At 45.3% G+C, this 15985-nt stretch overlaps 1 pseudogene; it reads left to right on the plus strand.

The window, feature by feature from the left end:
• LOC119461537 (glutamate receptor ionotropic, kainate 2-like) overlaps positions 1 to 15985 on the plus strand; it is a 306355-nt pseudogene that overhangs the window by 52751 nt on the left and 237619 nt on the right.

Raw genomic sequence — 15985 nt, forward strand, 5'->3', positions numbered from 1 at the left:
GATTTCGCCATCTTTTCAAGTAAAGTGAACATTGGCTGGCGTCTGTTAGAGTTAGTCGTTTAAGTCTAAGTAGCTATGTAGTGAAGGGTGCCGGGAGGAGGTCTACTAGATATTGGCCAACAAACTTATAAGGTGCTTCTATGGCTCGATAGCGGTGTCCTCTTCGGGAGTTGATGCCAGGGAATCACCTATGGACGATTTCTCAGTTTTTCACTGCAGCTATCGGGAGCGCCTTCCCCTAGCCCCGGTAACAATAAAGCGCTGCGCTTCACAGAGGTCCCAGACGGCGAGAATCGCACCATTCAGTAATCACAACCTTTTCGTAGTGATGGTGGCGGACTGGAGCAAATAGGGGGTTTAGCCTGGTGATCGAGTTCGGCAATTGCTCCACCAGAGCGGTTCTTCCAACGTTACTGCGGCATGTCCTCAGGTGGTCCAGGTCTGTGTGGATATCTGACAAATCTAGCATTTAGCTTTTAGCTAGACGTTATATTTACAATGGCAACTGAAGCAACAGCAACAAGGACGCCGTTGTGACAACAAGAAGTAAAATTGTGTCGCAGAAAGACGTCTTCTAACCACAGAACTAACGGTCGTGGCGGTGAAACTATCAGTATAAACATAGCCGGGAGTCACTTAATACCACCAAAATGCAATTCTGTCTTTATTTACCACACAAGGTTCTCTATTATCGCTTGCGGTTTGGCGCCGAAACCATATTGTAGCATAAACCGCCATTTTCATCAGCTTATTTACGTGCACCGCAAGAAGACCTTTCCTCTGTCTGTACGCCTGACTTTTCTTTCTTTTTTGCTGAGCGCGCACGCCAAATTTAGGAATAGTGTGGCCGTCGCATGTCGTCTGTGTACGATTCGTGTTTACTTGTTAGTGCCCCGGTGTGTGCTAATTAATCGGTGGTAATTACATCATTAAGTGATCTCCATTGTATTATTCCCGCTCCCTGGCAAGGGGAAATCATTGCTGTGATTCACTATAGAGAAACGCATCAGCCTCAGTGACACAGCAACGCAAACATGCCTCCGGACGTGTTGGTTTACACAGTGGCGCTTTATGTAGATTAAATCAAAGCCTTGAAGCTAGGTGTTCTCGACGGCGGCGGGTACATATCAACCAAGGCATTACCTTGACGTAAGGCATGAACTGTTTCTGTATGTGCCGGTATGTTTTGGCATTTCAAACCTGTTTGTTATCTTGTTCTGACAATGCCGGCGTATGTAATCAACTGAGGAGAGCGTAGTTTGATTCCGAGTGAAAGCAAACACTGCGGAGGAATGTTTGCTGACATATGAAGGAAGCCTGTGTTGTTTTAAAATCAAATTGCATGCCTCGCTCTCTGCTGTCTGTGCAACGCGCTGTAGCATTTTCGGCGCTCTCAACGGACTTACATGTTTACTCATACGTCTGTTGGCTCGATTGACGTTCACTGATTGTATAAAACATTCCATCAGAGTAAATTGGAGTAGTGTTTGGATCAGAGCGTTTCAGCGCTTGTTGGATGGCCGTGTTAAGTAGTTTAATAGCATCATTGCTGCAGCATGCCGGGCCTGCTCCAATGGACGGGACCATGCGAGTGCACCACGACTGACGGCTACATCTGCAAAAAAAGTTCACTGACAATTTGATCTACACAATTCTGGTTCCAAGGTGGCCAAGTGCGCGGTGCTTCCTGCTTTATTGGGCATAAGGTTTCGCCCCATGTGCTCATGACCCAAGACTTCATTATACCTGGCGTCAACTTTCTGTGGCAGCATGGCCGAGGCTACGCATGTAGAGCCTATGCACCTGTGTTATTACGACAAATACTCTGACCGTTTTGCCCCGGGGTTTCGGTTACAATTTCACCAGCGCATTCCGCGAAAGTGCGTTTTTTGTAACGTAGCAATGGGATAATGCGGTAAATATGTATGATCCGTGTGAAAGTAGCGTAAAGCTTAATCAAACTTGTATAACATTTATTAGAATATATATATATTTATATCCCTTGAAAAAGGTCGGTCCGCCAACCGTAACTGTTTGGTAAATGAACCTAAGATAATCGCGAAGTTGTGCTTCTCGTTTTTCTGAATACGCATGACCCATTGAAAAGTTCGGTTATATATATATATATATATATATATATAGAGAGAGAGAGAGAGAGAGAGAGAGAGAGAGAGGGCACCGAGGAAACATAGGAGAAATTACTTTTACTCACTAATTGAATTAACGAAAATATAAATTGTTGGAAATTAAAGTGGATGAAAAAACAACTTTCCGCAGGTGGGGAACCATCCCACGTCTGCGCATTACACGTGCGATTCTCTTACCATTGAGCGACCACGGCGCTGTTTTCTCATACACTTCCTGGGGTATTTATGTTTTACTACTATAACTAACCATGAGAGTGTTAGCCAGCGCCACCACTCACAAATGTTGGCGGCGGATATGGAACATCCTTTCTGCCGCAGGCGTCACGAGTACGGGATCTTTTTGGGTGAAGGCAAGTTGTCAATAACCCACATATGCTACCTACCTACCATAGTCACGAGAATGACTCAGCAAAAATGACAATGACTCAGCGAAAAAAAAAGGGCTAGCTTGCACTAGTGGCGCAAGGCTAAAGACACAACAAAGCTGATTGGTTCCTAGCTGGTCATGGCTGCACGAATCTATGTTAAATGTTATACGAAGTGTATAAGCAATTACTCGTGGTCCGTGGCATCGGGGAATGCCTAGCGAAGCACTTCCAGTCCGAGCACATGTAGGGGAAGTGGGGCGAAAGCTATGCACAGTGTACGGGCGGCGCACAGAGGACGAAACGTCGGGATGACGTCATGCGCATTCGCAGTAGCGCGCAGCTGGTGAGAGCTTGGCCGAGCCGCCGCCAGAGGCCCCTGCTGCAGTCATGGACACCGCGAGCGTTCAATGCTAATGCGGGGAAACGGAGAAGCGCGGTTGTCGTCGGCAGCACTTCTGCGCGTTGCCTCGTTGGTGCTGCTACAATTTGTTTCTCTCTCTCGCTCTCATTTTCTCTTTCTCACTCCTGAGAATAGCGCGCAACGCTCCGTGAGGTGGTTGCTAGGCAACGCATTGGCAGGCAGCTGCGGCGTCGCTGGTTGCCATAGCTACGGTGTGGCTGGCTTTTCGTGAAACACTCACGTTTTACGGCTGGCTTAAACAACTTCGCTATTCAAAAGTTTAACACTCAAAAGCCACTGAAGTTGTTTCGGACGTGGGCACTAAGTAGAGTAAAAACTAAAGGATGATGGTAGAAGTCATATACATGGGCCTGACTCAGCAAACATGAAAAGAACTCGGCGAAAAAAGATTAACACTCAAAAACCACTGAAATGGTTTTGACGTGGGCACTAAGTGGAGTAAACACTAAAGGATGATGGTAGAAGTCATAGCCATGGGCATGACTCAGCAAACACGAAAAGGACTCGGCGAAAAAAGATGAACACTCCAAAGCCACTAGAATGAGTTCTGACCAGGGTACTAAGAGAAGGAGAGACTAAAGGATGCTGAAGCCTCAGGTGCGCCTAAGTATATTCCGGGCGCGTAAAGAAGAAGGCCAATCACCCAAGAATAGCTCTGCAACAGATGACGCTGCTATTATTGAATGAGACCTACTGGGACCGAATACACATCTATACCGATGGTTCCGTCTCATCTATAAGTTCTTCATGTGCAGTTGTCATTCCGGCTACGAAAACCACACTCAAGTTCTAACTGTCGCACGTCACAACATCAACGGTGGCAGAGCTTGCTGCCCTACGTGTTGCTGTACAATACCTCCTGCAAGAGACACCTGAGGAAGGGGTCATATTTTGTGATTCTAAGGCAGCACTTCAGAGTCTACACTTTGCCATTTATCACCGGACTCATGAGCAGCTGGTATATGAGATAAGAGAAGACCACCATCTAGCTATCGCTAAAGGGAATGAAATTATATTTCAGTGGCTACCGGTACATATCAGCATTGCTGGTAATGGCCTCGCCCATGAAGCCGCCCGGTCTGCTCATCTGGAAGGCCGACCAGTCCCAATCCCCTTAACCAGGACCGACGCTGCAGGAAAACTTCATATCGTGGCTAAAGCTATGACACACAAATATTGGTCTTCTCTTAACCTCCCGAAGTACCATCTCCCCAAATTGACCCATCCTTGAAGCTACAAGTGCCATCAAACATTTTCCGCTCTGAGGCGACAGTATTGTGCCGCCTCTGACTCTGGGTGGGACTTACAAAGGCCTACTCGTTCCGCATTGGAATGGGGGATACGCCCATGTGCGACTCTTGTGGCACCAGAGAAACAATTGAACATGTCTTATGTCTCTGTCCCCAGTTCGACGTCGAGCGTGAAGCTCTCCGGACAGCATTGAACCGGCTGGACTCTCGGCCATTTTCGGAAATGAAGATCCTTGGACCATGGCCGTATGCGTCGATGGCACAGAAAGCCACGAAAGCCTTGTTGCACTACCTCAAGTCGACAGGTCTTGGCGACCGTCTGTAGAGTTCGTGCGAAGTTTCAAATGTGCGCGAAACTGTGCTCTATTTCCTTTCTCTTTCTTTTCATCCCTATACCCCCTTTCCCCAGTGCAGGGTAGCAAACCGGACGTGCGTCTAGTTAACCTCCCTGCCTTTCCTCTCTCTCTCTCAAAGGATGGTGTTGGAAGTCCATATAGTCATGACCATGGCTCAGCAGAAATGACAATGACTCATCGAGAAAAGATTAACACTCAAAAACCTATGGAATGGGTTTGGATGTGATACTAAGTGAAGGAAAGGGCTGAGGTCATAATCATGAGCATGACTAAGGCTTTCTCCTTTCTCCCTATGAACTCTTGAGCACTCATGACATGTATGTCATGACATGCGTGTCATGTAGGTCATGAAATAGCAGCCCACGTCTGTTATTTTGTTAACACTGCTTCGCATAACATCGATTCCCACATGGTGTGGGATAACTCGGCTTTTTAATTATCATCACAGTCGGTTTCAGGCCTCACGGCTTCGCAGCAATGAAAGGTCTACAGATGTCTGAGTACCTTGCAGTAATTATATACCTCATAATGTGTGTAATAATTCCTGTCGGTCTGATAAAAAAGCCGGCAGATCCCACGCCCTGTGTGAATCGATGTTATGCGAAGCAGTTTGCGGGGAGCCTACTAAGATAACGAAATGACCATGATAGCACCAAGACGTAGGCGGCTCTTTCATGACCTACATACACGCATGTCATCACATTCACGTCTTGAGTTCTCAGGAGTCCCTTTAGCCACTACCTAAGAGACCTTAAGGCGAAAGCCTTAGTCATGCTCGTGACTATGACTTCGACCTTCAACCTTTAGCGTTTTCCTTTACTTAGTACCACTATCCGAACGCATTCCATTGATTTTTGAGTGTTAGTCTTTTTTGGCTGAGTCATTTTCATTTTTGCTCAGTCACGCTCATGACTCCGACTTCTACCATCATTCTTTAGTGTTTCCATTACTTAGTACCCACGTCAGAACCAATTCCAGGGTTTTTTATTATTAGTCATTTTTCTCTGAGTCATTGCCATTTTTGCTGAATCATGTCCAGCACTATGACTTCTACCATCATCCTTTAGTGTTTCCTTCGCTTATTGCCCACGTCCGAACCCATTCCAGTGGTGTTTGAGTGTAATTTTTTTTTTGCTGTGTCACTGTCATTTTTGCTGAGATGACTTCTACCGTGATCCTTTAGTGTTTCCTTCACTTGCATTTCTGCATTATTTCAGAAGTATTTAGGAAATGTCTTGCTATTCATATGTCTTGGTACACTGATGAGTTTGGTTGAGCTAAAAAAAAAAGATGCTTGTCTGTTGTACTCCATCAGGTCACTGGGTCCACTGCACATACGAAGGCAGATAGCATACTCTTTAGTGTTCAGTGTGCTTCGGTTTGGTATCTGTTGCAGGTATTTTTCTCCTGCAACTTACTTGGCCCAATCAGGTTGATTGGTTTCTATAATGTATGCTAAACTCTGCTATGTATGGCTTACACAAGAGCTACAACCAGAGCGTATTTTCCTACCTGAAGATGACCGACTTTCATTTATTCCTTTGAGAAAGGGTCGTTCTAAAGTACCGCTACACAAGCGAGTTTTGCCGTGCTTATAAGCCTGAAGAAGTGTTCTGTCCAAGGCCGTTTGCTTTTCCTCCTGTCTGGGCAAGTTATACAGGAAGGAATTACCAGAACAACAATTGCAGTCCTTTTGAATATTCTGTGTGCAGTTGTTCAAGATTCAAGCCGGAAAGGTGTTAAAACGAACATTTTGACGTTAGCTCTATTTAATACCATGATTTTGATAAATTTATTGTACTGTTCTCTAATGCTTCCAGACGCCAGGTTCTCCCCTAAAGTTCTCGTTTGGCTTTGTTATGTCCGCTTTATGTTCTATTATTCTATGGAAACAACCATAATATCTGAATGCTGGCGCACGGGTACAATTTTAAAAATAAAGTAAAAGTATAAATTTGAATGTGGGTCATTGTGTGTAAAGAAAAAAAAACGATAGAAAAGATAAACAAAGCTAGAGAGCAAATGAGCATTATTACAAGGGACAATAACCACTGTATATACAATGACTATTATAAAAATGATACATTACATTATAAAGCGCGAGGTAAGTTCACAACAAAAGGAAGGATAAATCAAATTTATCGGGCAGGAGGAGAGAGAGAAAGGTAAATTTATTTACAGAAAGGCAGAGAGGTCGGCCTGAGCTTTAACTTGCTCTGGCATGCCACTCTACGCTACGGAAGAGGGACGCGGAGGAAAAGGATTGATGAATGATGAGGATTATATGGGGAGGAGGTGCGTATAAAGTACAAGTTCACAACGTTGTGGCATTCGTAAACCGTTCGTCTAGACCAGCGGCTAGTCAGGTGAACCGTACGAGAAAGCTACTAGATATAGCGCTGCAAAGCTTGGAACAAAACAGTGACAGCGAATAATGAAACACATCAAGAAAAAATCTCGCTGTTTCACCCGAAAGGCGAAACATCAATTGCGAGAGCAAATTAGTATATAGCTATTCGGAGTAGGTTTTATCGGCTGCATAAACTTGGGCACATTCGCTTACTAACTGAATTAACAAGCGTGGTGTCAGCACGCACAAGCAAACAATAATAGATCACACTGAATGACCGCAGACAACGACTGTCAAAACGCTGGAAGCAAGCGCAGCCGCTGCAGCGGGCGAAGGTTCGTGCGGTCTATCGCTTCAACGGAGACTGAGCGGCGAATGCACAGCGCATACAAAGGTCAGAGCCGTGTGGAGATAAGAGACGGTGCGGGCGACCGCCACAAGCGGGCGAAGTACAAGCCCAGTTGTTGGCAGAGAAGAAGCTGCCCCCCCCTCACTCCCTCCCTCCCTCCCGCGCTGCCTTCCCGCTTTCTTGCTTTCGCGTTGGAGATTGAGTCGCCAGTTCCCATTGCGCCCGGTTGCAAGATATGCATTTGGTGCCTCAGCACAGCGTCGCCCCGCTTCCCTCCCTCCCATACCCCCACGGCCTTTCGCGCAACAGTCGCGTTTGCTTTGCGTCGTGCGTTCGCTCTTCGTGATAGCGCGCGTCCCCCGCGCTCTTTCACTCGCGCATACGGCGCGTAGCGACGATTTCATCGCCCTTGGACTTTATACGGAACTTCACGGCGACGGCGATGGCGACGGCAGAAATCCGGTTGAAGTGTCCATATAATTGCTATCGCAATAAAAAGAAATGAGTGGTATGAGCATTATATGCCCAGATGAGTGTTGGTTTTGGCAGGCAGCAACGTCTATGCTCCTTCGTAACCTTACGCGTAATTCGAAACGCGTTACAACTGAGGAGTTCGGGGAAGGTGAGGATGCCATGAAGGAGTTTGAACAGAAACAGCATTAGAACTGATTGGATGAGTTGGTGTTCCATGTTATAAACAGTGCTGCCCACACATACAGGACACAAAAAAGAGAGTGGAAACACATGGCTCTGAACTTCCAACTGCGTTTATTGGGAAAGCGCGTCTGCTTTTTGAATCAATACATCAAGCTTGCGCGCATGCGCACTGTCAATAAAAACACTTGTCCTTCCCAAAAAACATTGCCTCGTGTTAGCGCGTGAGAAGAACACCTATGTTCACCTGTGTTCAACAAGCCCATTTCCTTAGAAGATAAGGCCACGGAAGGCTGACTAACAGATCCATTACCTTTTCTTATTATGTGAGACGCTTCCACCACTTCTCTTGTACAGGTATCAGAGTGAACAAACAGGATCTCTGTGTCATCAACATGTGGTTCACACTCGTTTTCGTAAGAGTGCTTTGCCAGACTGGTAGATTTCTTTTCTAAAGAATTCTGATGCTCCGATAGCCTCGCATTAATGCATCTGCCAGTATGTCCAATGTAATTACGGCCGCAGGACAAAGCGATTTGGTAGACAACATCAATGTTGCAGGTGACGAATTTATTTCCATGGTTTATTTTACAACCTGTGTTCTATCTTATTCTTTCTCTCTTTATTTGGACAGCTGCTTCCATTTCACCAACGTTATAGGAGCTGAAAATGAAACTTTGACACCATGTCTGGTCCCAACCTTTAAATTCTATGTGAAAGAGAAAGAACGTAGAGCATCACCGCTACCTTTTTTTAACTCAGAAAGTTATAACCTTCCAAACACGACTTTTAGCAGCGTAATAGGCCAGTTGTAAGGAGTAAAAATGTAGCGCTGATGCCCTACGTTCATTCTCTCTCAAAAAGATTCGCATCTGTACAAGTATTTCTTAGACTAGAATGAGTAATACTGTAGTGAGCGAGGATTGCATTATGTGGACACCACATAAACATTGCGTGTAATTCGTCGTTGCCATGATTACGAAAACATCGTCCGAGGCACAAAGGAGGCGTACGTGACGTTGGTGATGGTAATCCTCAAACATGGCACACACCTATAGTAAAGGATGCGCCGAGAAAAAAAGTAGTTGGTACAAAACGGCAACGTTAATGCCAACATCGATGTCGCAGGAGCAACGCAACGTAGTTTACACAGTAGCAAGTATTCAAGGACGACAAGTGCCCTGTACGGGGTGATCACTTTTCAGGGTTCCAGAATTTTTAAAAATCTCCTGTTCCAGATAACACAACTGTAGTCCCTGAGCTGGACTATTGAACGACGCGGACATTATTCGAAACATACATTCAACTAATTTGAAAATTTGCCAATTTACTTCTTACTTAATAGCTTTACGGCGCATATTCAACGTGCGAATTGTAGCCGGTGAGTTGGCAAGGCGTATTCACTTGGACTGTGTTTACAATAAGACCAGCTTGGTGATATTCGCCGTCAAACTCGCCGTTAAAAATGCACTGTTATACCATCTAATTTTTTAAGAACTAAATGCTATTTATGCATTGAAGCACTAAAGCAGCCGTAATGCCCATGTGTTTCGTCCCACACTTCGGGAAATAATATCTGGAAACTGGTGTTAACCTGGAGATTCATTTCAAGTGTATTCGTCTTGCAAGCTTTCCGGCTACAATTCGTAAATTACAATATCCACCATAAAGTAAATAATGAAGAGAATGATTTGTAATTTTTGTTAGTTGAATATGTGTTTCGATTTTCTTGCTTGCTAGTAATACCTGCCTCTTCGAGTAATCTAGCTCACGAACAACGGGCGATATGGAAAAATTCGGGAAAACTATTATTGTGAGTACTGAATATGTACAGAGAAAATTACATCGCTCAAATCTCGTAGTTGGGACTACGTCAATTTGCTCATGACACCACCTGTAATAGAAATTTTTGCCTCAGAGTCTGCCTGAAATATATTCAAAACGAGTCATCGAGCCTTAAAATCACGAAACCTTTAACACAGCAAGTGCCTGCTCGCCTGTGGCTTAAATATTCATTTACACAAACACTTCATTTGAGAAATGGTGTGAGAAGACTTCAAAATTGAATATCATGTCGAATTCCACGCTGTGTTTATATGGTGCATAAAAATGTTTGGACATTGACTGATTGAATGATGTAAATAAAGAATTGTGCGTATTTTAGGCAACACAAACAAAGATAAACATAATGAAACAAGGTTATGTGTACCAAATATATCTAAGTGGTGAAACGGTGAACAGTCACAAAAAAAAACATATTTCATTAGCGAAACAAATGCGGGTAAAAATTCTTTAAGCCTCTACATTTTAACTAATTTAAACAGGGGGTGCTTGGTAGTGCTAAAGTCTCTAAAGTAGGTAGTTCGAATTCCACTACCTGAATTATTATTTTATAAAGAAAGGAATTGGGAAATTTGGGCACATAAGAAGAAAAGATAAGAACATATATAATCCACACTACCCTTCACATAAATATTTACCTATTCAATCATATAATAAATAAATAATTTTTAATTCTTCCTTTAGGACATAAGTTTTACTACAACCGCAGCCTTCCCTTCTAACAAACTGCCCTAAAATCACAGGGTTCTTGTCAGGTTCCTTGTAGTGAGGGAAAGCAGTCATTCGAGGAAGAGGGATGCCATGAAAACAAACGAACAAACTTCTCCCAGCCTTTGTACTTGGAGGTATTCTTCAAGATCACGTTGGACAATTTCCTTCTTACTTTTTTATTTCTACTCGAATTTAGCAGAAAACCGAAGTCGGCATCTGTTCCAATAAGCTTAAGTGGTCTTTTGCTCTGCGTCTGATTACACGACATTATTTTTGCTGAATTTCTGGCACTTATCCTGGCCATCGAAAAAAAAACTGCGCCCTCAAAAGCTTACATAAATTTTACAGCAGTGCGTTTGGCCTGTAAACATTTAACTTCTAAGAAGCGGTCGCACATGCATAGTATACATTCCGCACTTGTCCCATACAATTTCTCGAACCCCCTTTGTCTGGGTTCCAGTACATATTGTGATCTGTTTAAACGAATCCGCTGACTCGCTCGCATCGTCGTCACTAGATGGCCAGGGTGGAAATGTTCTTAGTGTTAATATACATGTATCGTGAAACGACGCCCGCGACGAAGGTAGAGCTCTTGTATTGTCAGAGAGCGCGAGATAGCCCACGAACACCAACCCGACAAAATGATGATGATTATGAGGATGGGTATATACACATGAACACGATGATGAACTGCACAGTTAGCGCTCGCACTAACTCCCCCCCCCCCCCCCCCCCCTCACGAAAGCGGGCGGTAAGGCAGCGAGTCAGAAACAGTCGGAACGCCGAAGATACGGCTTCAGGCGAGAGACGAGAACAACTGCAGTGCTGCGGAAACGGCGGTCAGTAACCGAGGTAACAGGAGCTATGCGATAGTTCACGACAGATGTTCTTTCAAGCACGGTATATGGGCTGCGATACCTGTGAAGAAATTTTTCACAGAGCCCTGGCACTCGAACAGGTGTCCACAGGAGCACTTCGTCGCCTGGGCGGAACGAAATGACACGACGGGTCGCATCACAACGGACTTTCCTCTTGTCCTGAATGGTCGCGGTGTGGGCGCGCGCAATTTCGCGGCAGTGGGCGACGCGGGCGGCGAACTCCTCTGGTAGAGATGTGGATGGAACAGAAGGCATAGAGGGAAAGGTGGTGTCCAAAACAAAAGACGGTGCACGGCCCCACACGAGGAAAAATGGGCTGTAGTTTGTTGTGCGTTGAACGGCAGTATTATATGCAAACGTGATGAAAGGAAGTATAGTGTCCCAGTTTGTGTGGTCGGGTTTCACATACATGGAGATCATGTCGGACAGAGTTCGATGGAAACGCTCGGTAAGACCATTGGTCTGGGGATGGTACGCAGAGGTGGTCTTATGGATGGTGTTTGAGGCTTGCAGGACTTCAGCAAGAACACGGGAAAGAAATGTCTTGCCACGGTCACTTAGAAGAACACAAGGCGCACCGTGGCGCAAGATAATGGCTTGCAGGACAAACTCGGCGACCTCAGAGGCCGCACCAGAAGGAAGAGCTGCCGTCTCAGCGTATTGAGTGAGATGGTCCACGGCGGCGACAATCCAGCGGTGACCCGCGGGTGTAAGCGGAAGGGGTCCGTATACTCGATGCCCACGAATTCAAAGGGAACGGACGGGCATGGCAATGGTTGTAGAGGGCCGGTGGGAAGAGAAGTCGAACGTTTTCGATGTTGGCATGACGCACACGAACTGACGTACTTGGCAACACTTGTAGACAGGCCAGGCCAGAAACAGCGAGTCTTAATGCGGTCGTAGGTTTTATGAAATCCTAAGTGGCCAGCCGTTGCGTCGTTGTGAAAAGCTTGTAAAATTTGCAGTCGAAGTGAGCGAGGGATGACTGGGACCCATCGGTGAACGGTAGGGTGGTAAACTTGCCGCAATAATGAGCCATCATGAAGTTTAAACTGTGCCAAATATCTGTCGCAGCTGCGCAGTAAATGCTGGCCAATCAGGGAAGTCGCGCTCATGGTTGAAAAACCAAGTTTGGGCGAACTGCCTCAGGTAGAAGGCAACATTGCGGAGCTTGTGTGACTCATCCCAATGGTTGCAAGCGCTCACCCTGTCGCACTGGTCAAGCCAGTCTTCCACGTCTTCGCCGCGAAGACCAGAAAAAACCTGAGGTTCGCGTTGCGGTGCGGTGACGGGCCAAATGGGCCCAGCTGGCGGAGCTGAGGTGGTGGCAGCAGTGGATGCGGTGGTTTGTGCCATGACTGGTGTTGGCGAGCACAACCGTCGACCAGAGCGGAGCTCCAGGGGTGACCGGTAGAGCAAGAGGACGGGGATCGATACCTCGCACCTCCACCACTTGTGAGACGACGCCCGGGACGAAGGCAAAGCTCTTACATTGTCACACAGCGCCAGACAGCCCACGAACAGCAACCCGACAAAATGATGATGGTTATGAGGATGGGTATATACACATGCAGACGATGATATGAACTGCACAGTTAGTGCTCACAATATATATATATATATATATATATATATAATCTTGATATTAACGCCTCTTATTTCTACGTTGTAATGAAACATCCCGGCTTTCATCTCATGAGTTTATACATCTGAAATTTCCGTAGAACACGAGCGAATGCCTTTCACCAAAATACCTTGTTACGTTAGCGAGCTTCCTTCTTAGAGTTCCCCTTCTGAATATTTGACTTCATATACATCTGGTTCATCTATAACTAACCTGTTTTTTTTTAACGAACCACAAAATATTGACAATTTCTTTTTTTTTCCGCCGCTTCTCCTCCCTCCGTAAGAATGTTTCTCTTATTTCTGACTGGTGGTCTATGTTGAGCACTTAGGACACTAATCATAATATCATTTTTTGACTGTCCATTAAGAATGAGCCACGGGTCAATTATTTCTGCTCTGCATAGGTTCATTGAAGCGTTGGAAAGATTACGCTGCTAGGGCACTGGCCATGCAGTATTTTATTCGTTTTTTATACCTTGATGAATGAGTCCCCTCAAAATTTTTGTTATGCTTTAGTTGGCTCTTGCTTCGTTTTGAATTATTTGCTTTTTAGCCCTCTTTGTCTTTTGTTGGGTGCACGTTTCATTAACTGCAGTGTGCACATGACCTACTGAAGAAAACCCTGCATTCCCCATAATTTCCATATCCATTAACATCGTATGACATCTGGGAGTAACGGGTTTTTATGTGGGATCCCATATGTTTATTATTAGATTATTGGATGCGGGAGTTAAGGGGCATACGAGTTTTTTTTAACAGCAATCACCCTTGGACATATAATTGTTTGGTTGAGGTGACAGCAGGAAATAAGATGGTATTCTTCGCACTGGGAGAATGCCGCCGTTGCAGTAAATGAGCTCAAAGCGGGTGTAATCGTTGATGTCTACTATATATTTATGAAAAGTCGGTTATTTTAAGAAAACAAACAAAATATATACGTGTTTTGATGATTTGTCCGCATAACCATTCTAAACAAAACCAGCAACTTCTTGATTTTAGGAGAAAATGACTACAAGACAACTTCATCCCCACTATCGTGGTTCAATCGATGCGTGACCGATAGCCCCAACACGTTTCATATTATACCGAATGTTTAAAACAAAGCAGGTATATGTATTTGTATGTTTCGCTTTAAGAAAAATGACATGAGTTTCAGTACTTGTCCTTGTCTGTCGTCTGACGCCTGTCAAGGTTTTAGCTGTGCATTTCACCAGGAACACAAACGTAGTGCTTTGTGCATTTTAAGCCACCCATTTTGTGATGGAGAACCACAAACCAAGCATAAACCCCGCACCTATCGGCTTGCAGGAGGCCTCTTTGACGCCGGACAATCGGAAGACGACGAGCGCGCATTCACGTATGCCGTGGAACGTGTCAACCTCAACAACGATGTGCTGCCCAGAACTACATTGCTTCCTCTACTGGAAACACTCAAGCCAAGAGACAGTTTTCATGCATCGAAAGCCGGTAAGCATGGGAATGAATGAATTCTGGGATTTTACGTGCCAAAACTACGATTGATTATGAGGCTCGCCGTATTGGGTGACTCCGGAATAATTTTGACCACTAGGAGATCTTTAACGTGCCCCAATGCCCGGGAAACGGGCGTTTTTTCATTCCGCCTATATTTAAATGCGTCCGCCGCGGCTGGGATTCTATCCCGCGACCTCGGGCTTAGCAGCTCAACACCATACCCGCTAAGCCACACGCGGTGGGCGGTAAGCATGGGATGCTATCAAAGTAGGTAACACTGTGTAGAGAAGTATAAAAAAAGTGCTTGAACAAAGCATGTCGCTATAGTCAATATTTCGACAAGAAAATTAGTTGCCGCCCTGTGAAATACAAGCCTCCTTCATCAATATTTGCTGCAGCGACATCCCGCATTCAATCATGGCAGTTGATCACTTGAAGTACGAATCTTATCGCGAGCCTGTCTTGTTTGAAGAGTAAAGAGTACGGTAAAACTACATTGATGTATGCTACTATATTTGGAAATGCTTTGTGGAATTTTGCACGGCATAACAAAGCAGCAGATCTGTTCAGGAATTTTTTAACTATGTGTCATACTAACCCACTACTAAAGAAAAGGACTCAGGAAAGAAAGAAACACGCGGCCATAGCGTACCATGCAGAGACTTGTCGACTGTATATCATATCAGGCGCACTTTCATAAATCTTTTACCTTTTTAACTCGACATTAAGCTTCCCTGAAATCAAGAATAGCCTTCGGAACCTTTATATCCCCGAATAAATACCCCCCGGTAAAGCACTTCGCGCAATTGGACTGTGATGTGACAGTCAAGAAGATACAAATACGTGTCAACGCCCCCTTTTTGCGGCTTTCCGACTTGCATCCAGTTGCTGCACCGATTGTGCAAATTGCCAGCCTACACTGATTAGCTTTATTGTCCTAGCAATTATACCGACGCTCGAGGTGCGTTCGCGCCTTCAGCGCAGCCGTTGTCGTTAGCGCCACCACCGCCGGGCTGTCACGGTGTCTATGCGCATGCGCGGTCCGTGCCTGGGGGGTGGGAGGGGGGGGGGGAGGGTTAGAACATATGGGTAAGTGAGTCCTCAGTGACTAGCATAGCATTGCACTGCTAATGCGGGCAAGCCAAGTGGATGCACTGTGAACGCTACGCTCAGTGATCTGTGCCGGAGCCTGGCGCCGTTCTTGCATCGACTGCTGGCATGAGTGTTGTTCACATGTATGTTAGCGTTTCTATTTGTACCACACTGTGGGGCATACATTTGACTCAGCGCAACGGACAGTAACCGTTAAGCAAAATATAAGTCAAGTTAAATTAATGTTATCTTTTTTTAGGGGGGGCGCTGACAAATACCGACTCTTCTCGGTCAGTTTTGTCTCGTCCACCATTGGGGTGTGAAACCAGCCCACACGAAAGCTTCATTTCTGAATAAACGTTATCGCAGAGCAAAACGTTCACAAGAAGCCCCAAGTTTTTGTAAGGAAGGCCATTGAGGCGCTTCTATGCGACAAAGTATGTAGAATTGTCGATTCAGGGCCCCACG

Source organism: Dermacentor silvarum, chromosome 8, assembly GCF_013339745.2.
Source record: "Dermacentor silvarum isolate Dsil-2018 chromosome 8, BIME_Dsil_1.4, whole genome shotgun sequence".
NCBI lineage: Eukaryota > Metazoa > Arthropoda > Arachnida > Ixodida > Ixodidae > Dermacentor > Dermacentor silvarum.